Genomic DNA, 6,762 nt, shown 5'->3' with positions numbered 1-6,762 from the left:
CACCATGACCAGGTTGGGGTCATCCCACGTTCACAAGGATGGTTCAACATACGCAAATCAATCAGCATCATACACCACATTAACAAAAAAAAAAAGTCAAAAACCACATGATCATCTCAATAGACGCAGAAAAAGCATTCGACAAAGTCCAACATCCATTCATGATCAACACCCTCGCCAAAGTGGGTGTAGAGGGAACATTCCTTAATATAATCAAAGCCATTTATGATAAACCCACAGCAAATATAATCCTCAATGGGGAAAACTGAAAGCCTTCTCACTCCAATCTGGAACAAGACAGGGATGCCCACTCTCACCACTGCTCTTCAACATAGTTTTGGAAGTCCTAGCCACAGCAATTAGACAAACCAAAGAAATAAAAGGCATCCATACAGGAAGAGAAGAGATCAAACTGTCACTGTATGCAGATGACATGATACTATACATAGAAAACCCTAAGGACCCAACCCACAAACTACTTGAACTGATTAATGAATTCAGGAAAGTAGCAGGATATAAGATTAACATTCAAAAGTCAGTGGCATTTCTGTATACCAGCAAGGAAATATTAGAGAAGTAATACAAAATTAGGATACCTTTTAAAATTGCACCTCACAAAATCAAATACCTCGGAATACACCTGACCAAGGAGGTAAAGGACCTATATGCCGAGAACTATAAAACTTTAATCAAAGAAATCAAAGAAGATGTAAAGAAATGGAAAGATATTCCATGTTCCTGGATTGGGGAAATCAATATTGTAAAAATGGCCATACCACCCAAAGAAATCTACAGATTCAATGCAATCCCGATCAAATTACCCATGACAGTTTTCACAGAACTAGAACAAACAATCCAAGCATTTATATGGAACAACAAAAGACCCAGAATTGCCAAAGAAATCCTGAGAAACAAAAACCAAGCAGGAGGCATAACTCTCCCAGACTTCAAGAAATACTACAAAGCCACAGTCATCAAAATAGTGTGGTACTGGTATCAAAACAGACAGAGAGACTAATGGAACAGAATAGAGAATCTGGAAATAAACCCTGACACCTATGGTCAATTAATCTTTGACAACGGAGGCAAGAACATAAAATGGGAAAAAGAAAGTCTATTCAGCAAGCATTGCTGGGAAACCTGGACAGCTGCATGCAAAGCAATGAAACTAGAACACACCCTCACACCATGCACAAAAATAAACTCCAAATGGCTGAAAGACTTAAATATATGACAGGACACCATCAAACTCCTAGAAGAAAACATAGGCAAAACACTCTCTGACATCAACATCATGAATATTTTCTCAGGTCAGTCACCCAAAGCAAGAGAAATAAGAGCAAAAATGAACCCATGGGACCTCACCAAACTGAAAAGCTTTTGCACAGCAAAGGAAACCCAAAAGAAAACAAAAAGACAACTTCAGAATGGGAGAAAACAGTTTCAAATGATGCAACTGACAAGGGCTTAATCTCTAGAAATATAAACAACTTATACAACCCAACAGCAAAAAAGCCAATCAACCAATGGAAAAATGGGCAAAAGACCTGAATAGACATTTCTCCAAAGAAGATATACAGATGGCCAGCAAACACATGAAAAAATGCTCAACATCGCTGATTATAAGAGAAATGCAAATCAAAACTACCATGAGATACCACCTCACACCAGACAGAATGGCCATCATTAGGAAATCCACAAATAACAAGTGCTGGAGGGGGTGTGGACAAAAGGGAACCCTCCTGCACTGTTGGTGGGAATGTAAACTGGTACAGCCACTATGGAGAACAGTTTGGAGATACCTTAGAAATCTATACAGAGAACTTCCATATGACCCTGCAATCCCACTCATGGGCATCTATCCAGACAAATCTCTACTTAAAAGAGACGCATGCACTCGCATGTTCATTGCAGCACTATTCACAATAACCAGGACATGGAAACAACCCAAAAGTCCATCAACAGATGTTTGGATTCGGAAGAAGTGGTATATTTACACAATGGAATACTACTCAGCCATAAAAAAGAATGACATAATGCCATTTGCAGCAACATGGATGGCACTAGAGAATCTCATACTGAGTGAAATGAGCCAGAAAGACAAAGGCAAGTACCATATGATATCACTTATAACTGGAATCTAATATCCAGCAAAATGAACATGTCCTCAGAAAAGAAAATCATGGACTTGGAGAAAAGACTTGTGGCTGCCTGATGGGAGGGGGAGGTAGTGGGAGGGATCGGGAGCTTGGGTTTATCAGACACAACTTAGAATAGATTTACAAGGAGATCCTGCTGAATAGCATTGAGAACTTTGTCTAGATACTCATGTTGCAACAGAACAAAGGGTGGGGAAAAAATGTAATTGTAATGTATACATGTAAGGATAACCTGACCCCCTTGCTGTACAGTGGGAAAATAAAAAAATTATAAAAAAAACGGAATCTATCAAACAATATGTCCCACTTTCGCTCATATTGTTTGCCATTTTTCAATTGGATGTTGTTCTTAAAAAAAACTTTTTAGATATTAAATCAAAATGTTACAAGTAAGTAAATTAAGGTTTATTTTTCTGAATGTTCATGGATCATTTTCTCTGTTAATGCATATATGAAAGGAAAAGATGAACACATTATCACCATGTTCAAATACCCTTAATAGTTTTCCTTTAAGTTGGGATAAAGAACAAGGCCCCTGGCCTGGCTTCCAAGCCCTGTGTTATCCTCATATGCTCACCTCCCTGACCCCATCTGGCTCCTGCTGCTTCTCTTTTGGCAAGCCACATTTAACACATTGTGCTTCTCCAGTTGCCTAGGCTCTCTGATAATCTAATCCCTCCAGTGATGAAGGCCCTCTGGACAGCACCTGCCCAGAGGCAACAATCACCTTGATAAAAATGAAACTCCTTGGGCCCACATAGACCTACTGAAAGAAAACCTGCATTTTAACAAAATATTCAGTAGAGTCACAGTCAATAAAGTTTGAGAAGCACTGACCTAGGCCACCCCCTACGTGACCATAGTGGTTTTCAATTTCCTTTGCTCCTCCCCTTGACTTTTGCTTGGTAAGATTTCTCATCAGATTTCAGCTTAAAGTGGAAAGTTAGGTATGAGTCTGGAATGTGAGCTAAAGTTTACATTAGAAGGACGACTTTACCTGGGTTTGCTTCTGAATCTAGAGCTTCTGAATCTAGAACTTTGGCTTCAACAAAATCATGTGTGTCTAGCTCAGGCAATATGAGCATCAAATTTCATAAATAATCTAGTTTTCATAAGCATGCCAGAAATGTCACCTGTCATAGAAAATGGTGACATAAAGTATAAGTTCTATTGTTAAAACTGGAACTATCTACAATGACTGATGATATGATTTCAGAGCCTGGGATGCCCTGTGGGACAACCTGGATTTCTCATACATGGTCAAGTCCATAATGCCTAGTAGAAAAGCTTAGCTTTCCTCAAGGGAATCCTCAGGAGCTATCAGGGTAATTTTAGTCCTTTATTCCTCTTCTTCTGGCAAGAGCACTCAGTTATATAACTGGTGCTTTGACTTTTCTGTTCAAAGCAAATTAGTATAACTGATAATTTCCTGAGCTTGGGAAGTGGAGCCTCCAAAAGGAATCAGTGTGCAAAGAATTGCTACCTGTGTTATTGTCATTCCTATGCTATTGCAGATTTTCCCACTCTGGAAAGCCTAGTGTACTGAAAAAATAGCTGTGATTTCTCCTAAGACATGGGTAAGAGAGAAATGATTTATATAATATTCCTTATTTTTATATAAAAATTTAAAACACGATAATTTTATACTGCACTCATAAGATGACAAAATAGCTAGGTAGAGATGGAGAAAAAATAGAGTTAATTGTGTATTTTATTTGTGTGACTAAAATTTAAACATGTAAAATAACTGTAAGACAGAAATATTTCCCTTTAATAATGTTTTATTATTTTGACCTAACTACAATGATTTTATCAGGCAAATTTTTTGAATGAGAAAGTTAAATTATTTAAAACTGGGTTTAATGCTTCAGGTCATATGATTCTTATATCAGAAATTATTTTGATGATTCTGATAAAAAGACCCAGTCTGATTAATTAAACACTGATGAAAACTTTTAAGGTAAACCACTTTAAATTAATTCCTCTATTCCTTCACCCACTTCTGAGAATAATTTTATTATTTTGTATATATAGCATAGAAATGTTTATATATTATAGAAGATAAGTGAAAATATGTACATAAATCATATATATATATATTAGGATATATATAGAAAATATTTCTCCATGTTTTTCAGCATTTAATGTTTCAGGAAGGGGAATGCTTATCAGGGCCCAAGAATGGGCTCTTGCCCAAACTGGGAAATGAGCTGTCCAAGGAGATACATACACTGACAAAGCAAAAGTCTTTATTCAGAAGGGGTACCTTTGGTGGAGAGCAACAGGGTAAGGAAAACCAAGAGAACTGCTCTGCTGTATGGCTTGCAGTCTCAGGGTTTATGGGAATTAGGTTAGTTTCTGGGTTGTCTCTGGCCAGTCCTCTTGCTTGGCCCATATTTGTCTGACTCAGGGTCTTTTTGGTGGGGCACACACCTCTCAGCTAACATGGATTCCAGAGCAAAGGATTCTGGGAGGTAGGTTGTCTCCTTGTCCTATTGGTCTCTCCAAAATTCTCCCTGTTAGTCTTCAGGGCAGCACGATGTTCCTTATAAGGGCCTCCTGTCATAAGACAACTCATGCAAGTGTTTGGATATGGTGGGCAGTTTCAGTCACTGGTTCCTTAACAACTCCCCTCTGAGACACTTCATACTCATGGTACTTCCTGGGAATTGAGGTGGAGGTCTCTTTCTTTCACAACTATTTCCTGCAGGGAGTGGCCACTGCTCTACCTAGTAGAGTAGAAGTTTTTCTCCACATAATGTAATTCAAGGTATTCCATGTCTGAAACCAGCTTTCACCCTAATAACAATAATTTAGCCTAGAACTGTTGCACCCTGTCAAAGATAAACCTTGTAAGCAGTTGAAACAGACAGGGTCCAAATAGGAGACCTTACAGGATGGTCCTTACAGGGTCCAGAAAAGGAAGACAAAATTTGGGGTAAGGGCTGCAGAGTGTGTGACTTTCTTCTGATTGGTTGGTGATAAGGTAACAGGGTGGTGCTCTAGGAATCTTGTGCTCAGCCTGAAGTTACCATTCTCTCCACCTGGGTGGGGGCCCTGGTTCTGCAGAAGAACTCAAAGATACTATGCATATTGCTTGAGGAGGAACAAGAACTCTGCCCTGAGGCTGTGTACCACTGCTTCATTTAAATTTTTTTTAATTTTTCAATTTCATGATATTAGGTCATATTCTTTTTATTTTTTAAGTTTTTTCCTTAAGTTTTTATCTTTTTATTTTGTTTTATTTTATTTTATGATTTTTATTTTTTCCTTTGTAGTTGATTTACAATGTTCTTCCAGGGTAAATTTCTATAGTTTGTACCACTGCTTCTTGACTGCTCCTCCTGTTTCAGCCTTCCTTTCCTTCCCTGATGAGCAACTGTTTGAATTTGCCATGTGGAACTCTGGGAAGGTCAGGAAAGTGGAATGAAGGCTTTTTTAAAGAAACAGGAAACAGGTGACACAGAAAGGATTTGTACCCAGGAGACCCACACAGAGATCTGCTTGGTTTCAATCCCCTTTACCCTGATACTCCTTAATCGTTCAAGGAACAGGACAATGATATTTCTGGCCACTTCCTGCTGAAGTGGGGCAGAGTCCTGCCTCAATTTGGGGAATAGACATCAAATTTGAAATAGTCCTGAGTTCCAAGTCCTGAATCTGAGTTTTATATGGTTATGACCTCAATTTCTTGGTCCGCCATTTTGGTGGAACATACTCAGTTAGACAATGTGGAAGGAAACGACAACCGGAATTTTAATAGATAAAATATAACTCATCCCCTGAGGAATTCAGAAGAATAAGTGACCATAGTCTGGTGTTACCTTCTTGGTTTTGGGTCATGAGCATCTGATCTTCATCCAAATATAGGAAAACACAGATTAAAAGCTTGTAATGTTTCAGAGAGAAACAGAGAGATATAACCACATTCATTAGTTTACTCAATTCTATTTGATAAACTTATTTGACAACAGTTTCCATTAAATGTTTAAATCTCTCACCTAGTTTAGTAGTGTGATTTAAAAGGTATCAGAAACCTGTATTTTCTATGAATCTTCAGGAAGATGAGGTGGTGTTGCAAAATATTGGTTTAACTGTCCATGAATGACAATAAAATTTTAAAAGGAAAGATTAAAGATCTGATTATGATGGAACACAATGTGAGAAAAAAGAGTGTATACCACTATGTGTAACTGGGTCACCATGCTGCACAGTAGAAAAAAATATAAAAAAAGATCTGATTACAATGTTTTTGACAAAAAAGCTTAACCAAAATGCTGTGAAATACAACATTCTAAGATACCTAAAATTAAAATATATTTAATACCTAATATAAATATAAATTATATATATATATCTCCAGAACCAGTAAGGCTGTCAGTGGTATGACATATCTTTTACTGCAAACCGTATTTCTTGGTCCAATGCCATGATATGTACCTTATATCAGCCTCAGATAGTTATGTTTCCTGAGGCCTTGCAGACAGTCAAGATAACCCATACCTGATCAGTGTTGATTCTAGTCAAAATGAATTTCTGCCCCTTTCAGAGTAGAAGACATTCGTAATAGCAAACTTGCCACCAAGTGGCTGACTGATCTTGA

The sequence above is a fragment of the Phacochoerus africanus genome, chromosome 1 (genome assembly GCF_016906955.1).
Source record: "Phacochoerus africanus isolate WHEZ1 chromosome 1, ROS_Pafr_v1, whole genome shotgun sequence".
NCBI classification, from domain to species: Eukaryota; Metazoa; Chordata; class Mammalia; order Artiodactyla; family Suidae; genus Phacochoerus; species Phacochoerus africanus.
The sequence above is the reverse complement of the archived record's forward strand: the minus strand, read 5'-3'. Positions refer to the sequence as shown.